The 17,679-nt window shown below is 28.8% G+C and overlaps 1 long non-coding RNA gene across 1 annotated transcript in view; it reads left to right on the top strand.

The window, feature by feature from the left end:
* The window catches only part of LOC148227284 (uncharacterized), an 89,672-nt gene extending 72,632 nt beyond the window's left edge, over positions 1-17,040 (top strand). Inside the window, exon 3 of the long non-coding RNA XR_015812050.1 lies at positions 16,701-17,040. This is a non-coding gene — a long non-coding RNA (uncharacterized LOC148227284). The remainder of the gene's footprint in view (positions 1-16,700) is intronic.
* Positions 17,041-17,679: the final 639 nt, after the last annotated feature.

The raw sequence follows: 17,679 nt of genomic DNA, 5'->3' as shown, positions 1-17,679 counted from the left end.
GTGAAATACTGATCGAACGTACAATATAACACCTCATAGAAGGCTGAGAGAGCAGATTTTACAATAACGCACTTGCCCATTAGCTTTAATTATTCAATAAATTACTATCTACATAAATTACAAACTACTATCCACATATATTTCAATCGCTCACGAGGTCCTTATCATTTGAAATTATGCCATGTGTGTATTTAGCTATAATAGATATTATTTTCTAAATACATATTTTTTTTATATTTCATGAAAGGTATTGAATGTAAGATCTATCTTAAGAAAATTTTAAGAGCAAAATGTTTAAGAAGCACTTTTTTGCTAATCCCTATAATCTTGACATATTTATATAATTATTAAAGTAGTTAGAATTTAAACTATTTTTGTTCCAAAATATAATCCACTCTAACCTTTCATTATAAACATAGCGTGCGGTCCACCTCAACATATTCATGCGTTGTATTCTCACACAGATAAAAATATAGGGTATAATAACCTCCGAATTCGTATTCTTATTCAATTTCGGATTGCCTTTCACAGCACAGCAAAATTTAATATAGAAAATTCTTGTCAGAATATACACGGAAGTAGTATACGTGCGTTTCGTGTGTGTATGTGCGCGATGCGGAACACAATAAGTCCTTTATGATCTATTAATATTGCCGTATTCTCACATATTCATTATCCCTTTTTCTTCCCATGTAATATGATCGCATATGAAAGTGGCGCGAGTGCCGTAGACGTTAACACAAAACTGCCGTGTATAAGATTGTAATATTACGCATTTGTAAGCGCTATACATTGGGTTTAGTATTAAATTTTTCATAACCAAATTGTTAGTATTTGAGCGACGCTCAAATAGGAGGCAAGGTGTAAGTCCATGGTCAAAGAAGTTTGTAAAGCAAAGTTCAGTTGGGTTTTGTACAGCGTTATATATACCGTCTTAAGCGTAAGCCGTATCACCCCCCCGTCGAAGGAGATAACTAGGCTACTAGGTCTGCGGGCACCACTCGCGGAACTTCAAACGCGCGTGTATCGTGTCTCTAGAATGATGCTATGTATGAATCGTTTAATATATTTTTTATTATTTGGAAATCTTTAGTAATCTAAGGTTTTCTTCACTTTTAGCTAAGTTTGGAGCATTGTTAATAGATCTGGGTGTTTCTTGTAATAATTTATTAATTCGAGATTTGAACAAATATCCATAGTCTTTGTAAATTTAATTTTTATATAATATAATGATATGTTTTCTTAAAATAATACATTTTGTTAATTGTGTAAATCTTATTAAAACATTTGTTTTAAAAATTGATTATTTAATATCCCAAAGATTAGATAACTTAACTAATGTTTAGGATGACAAATGTTTTTCTATAATGTCAAGAATTAATTTAAATGTTAATAATTTTATATATTAGAAAATTATTTTTCATCGTTTTTCCTTATGAAAAAATACACAAAAATATTTTTTAATACATTTTTAAAGTAAAAATTTATATATAAATATGAATATAATTTATTGATTAAGTGTTTGGCTTAAAATAAAACAAATAAAAACAAAATTGATCAGTATTTTTATCAATTTTTTTTCTTTTTCGACCAGGTCTTTTTAAGAATAAAATGTAATTTAGTTTAATTCCAGTCAAACATTAAAAATAACTACACTGTACTGTTAAATGATAATTACAATAGTAATCTATATGCGACAAAAATATATTAAAAAATGTTTTTCAAACAATTTTTAAACTTCAGCAAAATTTAATCTTAATCTAGACCTCAAAATGTTAATGTAAAAGTATCATAATATGTAAAAGTCAATAAACCATAATAATATATTATAGTAAAAAAAATTTGGGTACAAAAGCAATGTTGTGATTTTATGGTGTTGCACTAGAATATTGTTGGGATTTTAAAAAACATATTTCAAGCAACTTTAAACTTGAAATATTGATTAAAATGTACTTTTACTGATTCATAAATACACAGACAAAATTAATGTGAAAGCTTTTTTAATTTAAATTTCTTTCCAAGTTGTTGATCCTTGTCTTGTTAAAGAATTGCTTAAACTAAAGATAAGCTGTTCTAAAGCTTCGAAGTCTCTTTAAAATATTTATAATATAAATAAATTTATTTTTTGCGCGTATTTTCCTTTCGACCTTGTAAAGTTTTTCCTAACTTTAAACTTATAACGTGGTGTTGATTTACACTACTTATTAACTTTTTTAAATATTACAAATTTATTTATTATTGCTAATTATTTTTATATACATATATTTTCTTTGATTTAATATTAGAATAATGTATAATATATATAATTAATTAAAAACATTTATTATTGCGACGTATTGTATTAATATTTAATAAATTTAATAGCTTAACGTTTATTTTAGGTGTACATTAATCCTTTTCTTCAATCTAATTTACCACGCGAGGGATTGGAATAACGATTAATGTACGCCCCGTTTTATAAAACAAGTTGTCTATATGAATTCTGTATCTTTACCAAATTTAAATCACAAATACGATGTCTGATTTCTTCAACGAAGGGTTTTTCGTTCTCTATGGAAAATCTGCAATAATGGTTCTCAATCTCCGACCTAATACAAGACTTACATTAGGTGAGCTCTTTTATTACGTCGCCCATCGTTTTGTGTACGCTTCGCAAAAATCTGTTTTATTTTCGGTTCGTGTTAGGTGAAATTGAAAGTTGGAGAATCAAGAGCGCTTTTTTTATCTTCACCTCTACGCTTCCTGATGGAAAATTTGGAGGTTCGCGTCGAGAATTTAGAATAAAATGTAATTATCCTAGCCGTTTTCAAACGGAACACGTACAGGCTAAGGAATAGGTTGTAAGGTTAAACTCTTACGTGGCACGTATAACAGGGCTTTACTCTACTTTCAATTTTTTCTGAGTATTATGTTTATATTAAATTCAACAACGATAATAGTTATTTAAAATTAATAGCGCTACTAAAGTAATTCACGTCTGCCTCTGTGATATTATATATGATACAACGTGTTACATTAAGGATTTTGATAGCAAAACTTTACCGAGTTTAGGCGTAAATTTGCGTAATGAAAATTAGTGTTCAACATGGCGGAAAAACTAAATCATAGACAAAGCAAAACTTAAACGTTTAAAGATTATTAATGAATATTCATATAAGTTATTATTCTTATACTTTATTAGATTTACACACATATAAATTGCAAAGTCTCTTCTAAGATCCTTGATTATGCTTTATTATAAAATAGTAAACGATGTATATTTAATAAATATAGATGCAATATTAGTAAATATGTAAGCGGTTTTTACTCATTTTGCAATATTACTGTATCGCTAGTCTACGTCACATGATATAGTTTAAAGCCATAAAATTTTGCAATGTTGCGTTGAAAGTGTGTTTAAAATAACTGTATCAATTTTAAACCTCACTGGATTTATTCAATGATAATCGATAACTTGCTTATTTTATTGAACAAGCATAATTATGTCGCAAATTTAAAATTAATTACAGTCCGTCCAAGATGTAAACGCTCATCGATATAGTATTGGTGAGAAATATTTTAGGGTGACCTTGTGAAGTTACACGTTCAATTAATTTTTCCTTTTTAATTTAATTTGTTGAGGAAAATGTATAATATCACTTTCTTGCTTATTTTGTTTATTTATTTAACTCAAAAACTTGACAGCAGTTTTGGAATCACTCTTCAGGTTGAATATCTGTTCAATATAATATTTAAAAAAATACCAATAGAATATTACAGGAATTGTTTTATTGATTACAAAATACCACAACATGACAATAATTTATAATAAAAATATAACACAGTATAATTTTTAATTCAATTTCCAAAGTATGGTCTTAAAACAGCCCCAACGTTCTCCTATAGGTGTAAACAAATTCGCGGAAAACAATATGTATGCATGCATCCATAGATGCACCCTTATTTCCAATACAACGATGATGAGCGTTAACATCTTGAATGGACTATACCTTCGTGATAAATGTGTATAAAACTGTAAATGAAAGCCATTTTCAGCTTTTATTGAGACATGTACAACGTTTGATAACCCTCATAAACAATTTGCTGTCGTAACGTAATAGTTACCAAAGGATTACGGTAATTTTTGAGTTATAAAAAAATAATAATGATAAAATAAAATGCTATAAAATTGTTTTGTGAACTTTATAAATATTTTTTTAATATCCCTTGTTTATACATATCAAAAATATAATATTTAAAATATCGATTGAACAGTTTTTCTTTATTTTATAATATTGATTTTTCTACAAAATAGATTAAATATTTTCTTGAATTTGTTTAATATTTAAATTTTATAATGTATTATATTATGTAATTGGTGATGATTGATCAGAATTAATAATATATAATAAATAATAATAATGATATTCCAGACTCGTTAAAAAAACACTACGGTCCATATGAGATTTTCACTGGAGTGTTATCAGTTAATGATTTATACCACTGGTTAATATGCCAACGGCACAAATTCACCAGAAAATACTTATGTGTTTACTTTTAAGTATTCAGGAGAAATGTATAATTATTATAAAAAATATCAGATTTCTATATGCATATGTACATATGTGAAAAGAATATTATTTCGTTCCTGAAGAAATTCAGGACGATTTATACGTATATTTATTCTTCTTGTAATAATCAATATATGTATGTACTTTTATATAGCACTATTTTTAACTGAAGCCACTGAGAAAAAAAGCGAAAGTTATACTTAATTTATTTAATATATTCGCCGAGAATATTTTCATGTAAAAAATTCAATGCTTATTTGAGCATATGAAATTCCAGTGGCTGACAGCGGGTCTAAAAGTTAATCAGCTCAACGTTTTCGTTTATCTCTGCTTTATGAAATCTGTACAACTTTTTTGTAATTGCGCTGCGAACATTTTTTAATATATTATTATACAATACCGACTGTCTAAAATAAAATAAATAAATAATAAACTTATATTTTCTCGAACTACCCTCTTGAGTAATGAGACGACTCTAATGTGAAAATTATTTTTACTGTATTATTTTATGGCCAACCCTCTTTTTATTAATCGAGTTTTAATTTAAATATTTATTTCTTCTCTTCGTCGCCTCTGTTCCACAGAGTCGAATCAGGCGAGCCGAAAAATAAAATAAAAACTAAGAATCGAATTCGGGAGTGCCGTTTGAAAAAATAAAAATCAATCACCGGAAATTAAATTGGATACCGGCGTCCCCCGCCGAATTGTAAAGAGCGTGTAAACATTGAGCTCGCCGAAAATTCTTTTGAATTCCAAACGGTACTCCACGATATTTTTTTCTCTTTGCTCTCTCCTTTTAATCCCAACTCTGAGTTTCAATGGTAGTAGCTGCATGCCTCGGTCGATAAATCGTTTGGAATTTGCAAGACGGGATTCAATATATACATATACATTACAAATGCATTTCGAGTAAAAAATATATTTGTGCTGTGTTTGTGATAAAAATAATATCAGTCTCTTTTCACATACCAAATATCTGAATGAGTTCAGTGATCTAGACAAATAAATATATAGTTTTATTAAAAAAGTTTCTTGACTTGAATCTTAAACTTATTTAATCGACACTACGTATATAGAACGAGAACTGAAAATACTATATTAAATGAATGTATGTGATTGTACTTACAAACTATTTAAAATGTAAAGATTAAACATATTTATATTACTATTATTTTTGTATAAACTAATAAAACCTCAAAAGCTCTTATAGATGTATTTAATTTAAATATGAAAGACTCCGTATTATAGCATCACTTCACTTTAATTATAGCATACTTTTGTGATTCTTCATATATACTTTGCATAACTAAACTTCCATCAACATGGAGAACACAAAAAAGTAGTTTATGTTATTATATTTTTTATCTCTTATATTTCAATTACACTGTTTTGTTGCTAACAAATTTATTTTTGAATGCGTAAAATAAGTTTAGGTATAAAATAAGGTAAATAAGTTTCAAATGAGGTTTAGAATTATTTTGATTTTCGGTTTAGTTTTTCGCCAAATTTATTAATAATATAAATAATAAAATACATTAAATAATCACCTTTATTTTAATTGTAACTAACTGTTAACTACAAATATACACAATTTGTACTATTCTTATATAATTTTACCATTCTTAAAATTATTAAAATATATCAGCTTAATGTGACTATCGCTAATTTCTTGTAAATTAAAAATATCTTTAAAAGAATTGAGATGATTATTAAAATTATAATACTGAAAACTAATGATATCAAATCATTTATACAAATCACAGCTTAAGAGAAATAAAATTCATGATATATTTTAGGTAGTACGTGACTATTGAATCGTACCCACAATATATGTACGTATATAAATCAGTAAAAAACTATATTTATTATTAAATTTAAAGAGACTTTAAAATTCGCCTAATCAAATATGATGCATGATATTTATAAATCGACTATAAATAAATAATTTATTTATTTTAATATTTTTACATACAAATATAAAAATTTAACTATGTTATAAAATAGTCAAAATTTAAACACAAATCATTAATTTACTATAACTTAATTAAGGTGTATGTACTCTAATAATATTTTCATGCGGATTATTATTTATCATTGCTACATATTTATTGTATTTCAAAATGTTTAAAATATTCGCTATTATTTATATTGAGTTTATTAATTTGCAAATATAATATAATGATATTTATAAAAATAATATTTGCATATTATATATTTTTTTAAAGAATGTATCATATCTAAATATTTGTAGAAAAGCTTACACAATGAGACAGTTAAAATAAATATTTACTTATATGTATATAGAAAACCCTTGTGCTTTGACCGTCGATTTTCTTTTATTTTTATTAAAAAAAGTTTTAGGTAGCAATTCTACGTGCAGTCTACGACGTTTGTGTAGACAAAAAAAAGCTCGCAACTATCCCCAAAAGAGCGTCTGGACTGAAAGCTCTTCCATCCCCATGCACGTATAACCCTTTGCATTATTAAGCGTCTGAAATCAAACAATATTTTATTTTCGCAATAAACGTCCGCACTCGAAGTGTATTTCACGCGTTTTATTATTTCGATCGGAAAATACACGTGTATAATACATACAAAATTGACCGTTAAAATGGCAAACCTGTCAGCCGAAAATCTATCTGAATGCGGCTTTTAAGTTATGTTTGTAGATAGAAAATAAGCAAAACTTCTTGTCACCCTTCCCCTATATTCCAGACCGATGCCAGACATCAAACGATTTCAAGGTACATCTAATCGTATTTCGACGCAGCCAACTTAAAGCTGCTTTGGAGTGTGTCCAATGAAGATGGAAAACTTTATAGATATACTGTTGAACTTGCTCTGAACTAACACTATAAAATTGAAATAACGTTTAGTGGGTGAATTTAATATGAAAGAGTTACTTAATTGATAGATTTAACGTCAAAGGCGTTTAATGTCACTTACTTAATATTATACTATATTTGTCAAGCTTTTTAAAAATAATTTATGTCTGTTTTTAGATAATAATATTGTGCTATTAAATAAGGGCAAAGGTATTTTATATACACATTTTATATTAAATAATTTTATTATTGTCCAAGCTTATACCAACACACATTTTCTAGTACCTTATCAAGTCACTAAACAAAAAAGTTTACGGCATTTAGTCAACAATTTAAATGGCACACTCACCCCGAAGCCCTTTTTTACGTTGTCGCAAAGCTTTCGGGCACCCCTTTTTATATTTATTCGTCAGACCTGGATACCCTGACTAAGCTCGAAGGAAGGTAGATACGGGTCACCGAGTTTTTGCCAACCCTCGTGGGATGCTGTACAAGATCACCGTCGTTTTTGAACGCGAATCTCATCGGACATCGATTTTTACACGGGCACGTGTATGCCGAAAAAGCTAACGAGCCAGAATTTCCAAGAAGTCGTTTATCATGGTTAGATTTGCGTTGCCGTCAAAGAGTCAATATTACGGGGGAAATTTCAATGTATACTTTTGTGACGCTCGGATTTTTTTAACCCGCCCACGTAACCGGATTGCGTCACGAGTGATACTTTTTAACGGAGAATTTGTCTGTCACGTTCTTTTATTAGAAGTATTCGTAGTTACATATGTATATTCAACAAAGTAAATAGGTGGTCGTTTATTTAATGCCGATATCTCATGACCTCTTAATTAGGCATAAAAATAGAAACTAGATAATCTTTTTTATATGTTTTGCTGAATGAATATACTGAATGCGTATATTTTTCATTTGATAAGAATTACCCTAAATAAAACCACAGTGAGAACGCTCGTTACCGAGCGTTCCCACTGCGACGGCGCCGACACGATTTTATTGCTTTTGACGTGAATTTTTGCCTTCTGAGAAGTGATAATTGTTTTTGCGCTTTCCTATTGAACAAAATTCGGTTTTAATATACTTTGATCAGCCCTCCTAAATAAGTAGTCCATAGTAATATCGGTAAGGATAGCTATCATATTTTTAAAACATAGTGTAATATCAAAATGCAGACAAACTATGGAGCAATATGTGGGATGCGATGTCTGTATGCACTTATTCTTCCGATTATTTTCCCCTGAGAGATGAGTTAGCTTAGTTTGGGTTTTTGACTAGACCTAATTACTGTCCCAAAACTATAATTAGTTTCAGAATTTTTATCAAGTTAGGTTTTGGTTTGAACAGCATGTCAAATAGAGCTTTATAAACATTTTAGAGCAGCATATCAGTTACATTATATTTTCGCTACTAGAAATATATATCTACTGGTTAGAATGTATTTTGCCTTTACTAGTGAAAATATAACTTCACCAAAAATACACATTCACTTTATTATTCACATATATATAATACATCAGATGTAAATAAATAATGATAAGTATGTAAATATATATATTACTACATATAGAAAAGTTAAAATCATACAATTTTACTAGCATCTGCCAGATAATTTATATTTTCACTAGTAATAATATATAATATCTACTGGTAAAAATGTATTCCGATATGATTTTACTAAAATGACATTTTAAAAAATATTTTCGGGATAGATTCGAGACTTTTTTCTAAATTTTCTTTAAGGATTAACCGCATGAAAATAATGCAATATTTATTTATTTTGCTGCATTAAATCCAGTTATCAAATTTTAAATAATACAATCTATAAAAACATTAAATTAAATTTTAATTTCTGTAACACATATAGAAGTCGACTAGCAATTTCTTGACCCGTTTTATTAAAAAAAGTATCAAAACATATAAAACGTCTTTAATTGAAAATTCAAATTCGCTGAACTCAACGTAACGAATAATTTCTGTCGTTTGTTTCTTGTGCGATGAATCTGAAGTCGCATCAGTAATAATAGCAAAATATTAAGCCTTCTAAACTTCATAAATGGCCGCGTTTTGAACAAATAAACCGTACATATTAATAAACTCGTTTTGTCCTCTCGTTGAAAGATAATGAACCTGCATTACTTTGTTGTCTTCTTTGGCAGCTCGAATTTTTAAAAATACTCTGCCAATATTGAATTATATTTACTTAACGGTTTAAATAATTCAAGAAAATTACCGTTATGTAGACTTTTAATGTGTGAAGCATTTGTTGTCATTTTTTCATTTAGTTGCAAATTTTCTATTCCTTTAGAGATAGTTTGCGTTCACATAATCTTTCTCCGACAATTTTAAATGGTATATCCAGTAGCCAGTTAAACATTGTATCTCAGTCGCACACAATTTTTAACTGGCTGCTATGGACTGCCATCGTCAGAGAGGGATTCCACCAGACACGACTGCAACAGAGGGACCAACCTCCACTACACCGTTGCTGACTCACCTACATGGCCTTTGCGGTTCTTCCACTGACATCATCCCTCCGCCAGCTTCTCCACCACCGCTCGGAGAATACGATCTCGCCCATCATATAAATTTAAGTAATAAATTATTACCAGATTCCATCGGCGTATTTTTTACTGCGAAGTCACGCCCTTTAGGGTTAGAAAACCTTAAACAACATCGTTAACACTAGCGAGCTATTTTGATAAAACAATAATTTTCGCTAATATTTACTTACAATTTTTGAGCTATGTATTTTTTTAGAGCTCTAAAGATATTAAAAAAATTAATTGAATTTGAATCACCAAGTTTAGTCTTGGGACAATCTGAACTTGGTGATAGACCCTGGGTCTAGTAGAAGAATTTATTATAAACAATGTACGATATTAAATTGTATGTTGGTACTAACTTAATAAATTTAACGTAAGCAATATAAACAGCGTCAGACTGTTATCTGCTCTGAAATATACGGTCGAAAGAAAACCGTTGGACATTGTCCCCTTTCGATACGACTGAGGTTGTAGAAGAGAATTGTTCTAGTGAGGGCCATTGGGTACATCCCTTTAGTTTTCCTGCAAGATTTATAGTCGAGTGAACCGCAGAAAGTTTTTCGCACAGTGGTCAAACCTAGCGCACTACCCTTTGACTCAACAAGTTATAGTATAAGTATATACATTTATTTTTTTTAGCACGGGCCTACTTTGCGATTTACGGACTGGATTAATTATACTCAACGACTTAACTAAAGTGGAGCACAGTTATTTTTTCATCTCATTCATTAACATTTTCCATGTAATAATATTATAGAAATTCAATTTATAAATGTGATATATTAATTTAAACTTGGAGCACATTAATTAATATCAATCGTTAGGGAGTTGTAGGGTTATAAAGTACAAGCCGGGTCGGACTTGTGGTCAAACGGTCGGCGGTGTACCACTTTACTTTGTTTGTTACGGTTCGATTCTCAAGGGTATTCTTTGCATCGTCCGAACAGTTTCTAAAACTTCAGCTTTAATATCTTATAAAATGTTTTTTATCCGATATGTACATAAGTGTATATGTATTCAACCCATTCAACTACTCGTTGACATTTATTCAAAGAAAACAACATAAACGTCTAAAAATTGTCACAAAACGATCCATCATTCTCAACCTCATCTTATTCTACATCCTGCCGCACAGAATCTGCTATGAAAATCGCCATAAATCATAAAGCACAGAGTGTAACCACAGTCTGAATACAAAAGCTTGCAGATTTTTATTATCATATTTTTTATATTAGCATTTATTTATTATAATTTTAAATATATCTTGATATATTACAAATATGTAATATTTTTTATGTATTATTCTTTATTGATATAAATTTAAAATATAATAAAAAATAAACCCTACTAACGCCCTATGATTCGGCGAACCAACAACGACGACTTGCAAAGACAGTGCAATATAAATCTGTGATATATGTGTTTTAACAAGAATACTGTTTCGTCGCTGTTTGATTTACGAGAAACGGCAAAATTGGAAAGTCTAACTAGTGATATGTATATGGAGAAGGGTTGGAGGTTAGCTGTGATATAATGCCATGTAAAAAATATATTATAATAGATGTCTGATTCTAAATCATCGTGCATATGATATAGTGTTATTCTGTATTAAATTTCCGTTTAAAAAGGTATTAGTTTCCGCATATGAAATGTTCAATTTAAACCAAAGTGAAATACTTTTATTATTATATTTATAAAAACGTATATAATACTAATAAATACTGAGCTATTTCTATAATTGCGGGTGGCAAATCTTTTTTCTTTAGGACAATAAGTCTTTGACAAAATATCGTCTTTCATGGACAGCTTTTGGAGTTCTTATTTCAGTGACCAGCACCACTAACTAATTTATTCCAAATAAATATATTCCTATAATACTCATAACTTTTTGTCAGTTACGATTATCCGAAAGAACCTTATGAGGAGCGCGTACAAAATTTTAAGTCTGTTTGTGCTAAATGTGACATATTTTTATTCTAAAACATTAATGAATGTGATTAATGATTGTGATATTTACACCCAAATAAAAATAACGAATTATTATTATATATATGTCATATTGCAAAAAAACAAGCTACAAAACTTTTATTAATTACGTTATGCAAAATAAAAATATAATATATAAAGTAATAGTGAAATTTATCAACTATCAGCTGCTTTAATTCACATAGGCTTGAAATTTGCTACGAGTATGAAACAGCATTTTTTCAGTCATGATGACGACATAGAACGAACTTTATGCAGATTTGTATGGCTATGTATTAAGAAATGTATTAACAACCTTTGAAACATAAAACAACATAAGCGAATAATAGATTTCCTAATAACAAGAAATTCAACCACACAGGACGATAACAAACAAAAGTCTTCATTAGCCGTGTCAGACATTTCTAAAGATGAAAACCCTATTTGTTCTGTCCATCATAAACGTGCGAGTACATTACAAGTATCCGGTAGCGATGAATATTATGTATTATTTTCTTAATTAGAATACATATCTATGAATAATATTTTGTAGAATTTATTATATATTTTAATTATTACCTTTTTAACACAATTTTCTATTCCATAATATTGTTCTATTTTCAAATAACACGGTTTTTTAAATTAAAAAAAAAATAATCTTTCATTTTTCTATTTTTTACACTAGTTTTGGTGAAACGTATCTACCGTGTAAAATAATAATTGGGTGTATATGATTTTTGTGTGATTTATTTATATATTTTATTTTAATAATTTAAAGGATCACTGTAGTTAAATACTTTAAAAAAATAGTAAAAAAGGGTATATTATCTAGGATGAGAAATATAAGTATAAACACAAAAAAATAGTATTATATTCCCCAATTATTATGCAAAAATATTATATATAATAAATTAGATAAAACGATGTTGCCAATATTAAAAAGTATGAAAATGAGAGAAGTTTTAAATAAAAATAGATTTACTAGTTGTACAAGTATAATTGATAGATTATAATGGTTGAATGTTCAATAAATATTAAAAATGAATGTTTTAGTATTTTAAATTTTTTAATTTAATCTTCCATTGTTAGCTTACAAGCGTAAGCCCGATGCGTTACAACTGCAAATCTATACCAACTGAGTAAATCAATCAGACATAATGAATACCTACAAGTATTTTTTTACCACCAGACTGATAATATAGGAATCGGTGACAACTATATTATTAATTATAAATGATTATGTGCTCTACAATTTATAATCAATAGATGTTACTGCAGCTGGGGCCAGTTTTTTTTTTAATAATAGCGCATTTTGGGCTCGAACCCGAACCTCGGAATTACTAGTTGGAGACGTTACGGACAACGCTATTCCGTCCTTTATTATATATAAGTTTAAAAAATATGTATTTTATTAAGAAATAAAGATGAACGTAGATTAAATACTAGAAATAGAGACAATTTAAGGATAGTAAGGAATAGGAAAACGAGTACGGCCAAGGGATGAAAGTAATATTATTAGGTAATTAAATCACAATAAATCATATGTTAGATTCCAGATGGTTTAACTCATATTTTTCTGTGATATATATTGCAAAAAAAATCTTTTAATTTTTTTAAGTAAGTTGATAATAAATAGAAGTAGTAGCGAATGTAAATATCTTTAAGTTTATTGAAATGAAAATGGCAGTGATTGACCATAACATTGAATTACAAAGATTCATGTACTTTTACGTCAATTACAAAATATTAACTGTGTAATATTAAAACGTTAAAATTGCGGTAACTCACGAAGTTAACCGAGCTGCAATAAAACGATTCGGTCATAAATGGCAGTAAAAAAATAACAATTCGCCAAACAATCATAATTTATTGTACAAATTACCCCATATCAAATTTGACTCATATCCTTTTGCCCCTCTTGGTAAATAATCACCCAATAAAACCCGCCCCTTCCTTGTTGTCATCTCTTTGGCATACTCGCCCCTCTTGAGTGTCAAATGCTTTATACTTTATAAAGTATATTATATTATTTTTTTCAAAAAAAAATTAAATAACTCACCCCTATATGTCATGTGGTTCATCGATTCACATTTAGATTGAATATTTATTGTATTTTATTTATTATAGCTAAAACGATTTTTATTTTTACGACAAGATCGTTTTTCACGTATAATCAATTACCAATACGATTCGTAATAATTAATGAGGCGTGGAATACAAAAATCATTTCTCATTCGACCGCCAATTCCCACCCCAATTTCCCTCGTGGGGTTGGACTGAGAATGACACGCCAGGGATACCTCGTCGAGATTAATGTGGATTTGTATTAACATACTGTTACCATAAATAATAAAAATGTGGAACGCGGAAAGCCCAGAGTCCTTTGTGTGTGCTCTCATTTCCATTATCACTTTAACGTTATTTTTATAGACATACATATGTGCATATGTATGTGTATATAAAATATTTTTAGTATATATTATATTATAATATATTAAGAACCTTTAGGAATACGTTTAAAACGATAACTTCAACGCAAGGACACTCCTTTGCAAAGTTTAACCCAACTTTGAAGGGGGTCTCGCAAATGACGCGTAAAGACGACAAAACAAGAAAAAATATCGCCCTAATAGAAAAAAAGGCTTTGACTTTCAAGAGAATAATAATAATGCGCAAAGCCCTTTGTCATTTCTAGCAGAGGATTTCGAGCGAAAAAAATAAGATTCGTTTTTCGGAAACCTAATAGTATTTTTCATCGTTCCAATATAATAATAATGTATACGATACAAACGAGAATTGATTCCCTACGATGGAAGATGATGTAGGAAATTATCTATCAATTTTCGGAATATGGCGGAGAAGCCTTGTTAAAGATAATTTGCTAAGGATTTGAACCATACTGATGTAATAATACTGTTTTATGTGAAGGGTCTTTTAATTTTTGCGGTGACGCATCCACCCTTGAAAATGCACCCCTCTAAAAGTCTAAATTTTAAATATCTTGCTATCCCTTCGTGGTTCAAATGACAAAGTCATCTTGCGGTTAAAGGGACAATTTCACTATGGGCATTCTAAAGTATTTAATGAATTTCTTTTGATCTTTAGTGCTTTCTTTAATTATTAACTTTGTGTTTGTTAAAATATTTAGCTTAGAAATTAATAGCAAATTCTTCAACAATTCAAATTAAACTTAAATGCTTACATTTTTTATTGCAATTAAGCCCAAAACGTTTCAGTTGTATTTAATAATAATCGTAGTTGGATAAAATTTCATATCATGCTTTACATATTTTTCATGACATGAGATAAAATGTTTTATTTTATTTATTTGCGTGTCAACATCGTGCAAAAGGTTTATGCTAATATAAATAAAACGAAAAATATATAATTGCTCAAAAATGTACTTTTACCGAGAAAGTAAAGTAAATACTTTTACTTTTTTCTAATATTCAAATATCACTTAAAATGTTTTTAAGACTGTATATGTATAAATAATAATATCTAATAGTCTGCTTCGTTAAAATAGTATTCGTTATAATAGTCGAGAGTGAGAGATAATGATATGGTTTTTCGCAAACTGAGATAGAACGAGTAGCTCGGTTCAATTTCAGTATGCGCGTATGCGTCCTATGATTGACACGCACGTGGTCACGTGGTCAAGTTATAATACCACATGCTTATCGGGGACTTCAACAGACTCTTACTGACATTTTTGAATATTTTAGGGCACCAAAAGGGATTAATTATATTTTTGATAGTATATTCTTCTAACAGATATCGTTATTATATTTTTTTTCATATCAAATTTAATAATTAAAAAAATAATTAGTGGTACTTGATTTTGTTAAAAAAAATCGTTTCGAATATCCTTATGTATTTTCCTAGATCGGTTTATATAAATGTCACACCATAACGAATTCTTATTTAGAATCGATGGTGACAAATTCTAGGATAGTCACAGTTGTGATGTTCGTATTCTGAAGTATAATTTTTATGTCTTATGGCATTTTGCACAAGCCAACAAAGAATTTGCGTAAATTGAATATTTACGACCGAAAAGTTTTCACTGATATTGTATTGGTGAGTGCCCACACAAACTTTTATAATTATCCGTAGTGTAATTTTAATAATATGACAATTTAAAAATTGCGATTATTTAGCACATTTTTTGATCGCGCGCAAATATGCCAGCTGTACATGACAGCAGTCGCCGTGCGGACGTCATTCACGCCCGCCGTTCGGACGGCATATAAAATTTGTGGCAGTGTGGCCGCTACTTGAACTTCGGTTCGGACACTTTCCAGAGAGTGTAGTGCAAGCATTACACATACATGATTACATTTGCTAAGAAATGCATTAGATTATAATATTTAAAGCATTAGACTAACAGATATTTTATCCATGTAATTAGCTAGTTTTTGAGGAAAAAATATTATAAAACTACGGTTGGTTTACTTCAGAAAAATCAACCACACTATCAAATAGTAGTTTTCACAATTGAGTTAGTTATATACTACATTCTACAGCTCACTAAGTCAAAAAATCAGTTTACCCCTGAATTATACAATGTATATTTAAATTTAATAAAATATAATTTACAAAACTAATTTAATATTTGCCCTCTGTGGATTTCAGTATTTGCTAACTTTCATTATTTTAATGACACTATTTTAAATAATTAAAGTTGTAAACGATTCTTTTGGTCGTAAAATAGCTTTTCAAATCATATAATATTAAATATTATTTTATTTCAAATGTTTTTTTATAATGTTTTTTTATTTGTTTTTCTTGTTTTTTTCATTCTTCAGACAAAAGTTATCGAACATGCCCGCTCCCGCTGCAACCCAAGCAAGACGCAGAAACAGACGAAGAGGACACAGGTCCAGGAGTAGATCAAGGAGTGCACCAATTCGTAGGAGAGAAATGAACCCACTTCCGACAAGGCGTGCAAATTCAAGATCACAAACAAGATCGAGGAGGACAAGAACAATTGCTTGGGCGGATGAAAATCAAAATTAATATTCCATTACTGTATAGTATAGATGTGTGCTAAAATTATTGTATTTATTTTAATTTGACATAGCTTTAATAAATTGTTTTATATTGTAAACTAATTGCAGTAAAAATCAATAAATTATTATAAATAAAGAATCTTTAAATTCAATTCAAAAGTCTAAAAGAGTGAGTGCGTTTTATTGTGTATAAAGTGTTAATGATGTGTAGGATTATTTATTTTTATATATCGAGTGGATAGTTTTTTAAGTTATACTTAGTAGCCAAGTAGCCAAACGATAAATTAGTATTTTTTTGAGATTGCTGTTGTAATTAAATTATTAATTAGTGACAACTTTGTACCTATCTATAATTAAACAATAAATAAAATAATTGGAAAATATATTATCAGAGCGTAGTATGAGCCACAAGAAAAACGAGTCTTTACTATTTTTATTTTTTAAATTATAATGTACTGCTAAACAGACAGTTTAGAGCTGTTTTAAGAAATATCGTATAGATGATATTAACTTTGAAAATAAAGTAAGAAAACCCTTTTTTATTATTATTAAGAAACTAATTTGAAACACTGTTGTAGTAATTGAATAAAAAAATATACAAACATTATCAATAAACAATAAACAGCATTTACAAGATTCTTAAAAATTGTTGCTAATTTACATTCACGACATATAAAATTTCGATGGAATGCTTCTTTTGTGCAAAGTTCAATAAAAAATATAAGTTTTATTACAGAAATAAAATTTTAGTTAAAATAAATACAAATATAATAGT

This window comes from Plectrocnemia conspersa, unplaced genomic scaffold (genome assembly GCF_051122295.1).
Source record: "Plectrocnemia conspersa isolate PC_06_02 unplaced genomic scaffold, ASM5112229v1 ptg000013l, whole genome shotgun sequence".
NCBI lineage: Eukaryota > Metazoa > Arthropoda > Insecta > Trichoptera > Polycentropodidae > Plectrocnemia > Plectrocnemia conspersa.
The sequence above is the reverse complement of the archived record's forward strand: the minus strand, read 5'-3'. Positions and strand labels throughout refer to the sequence as shown.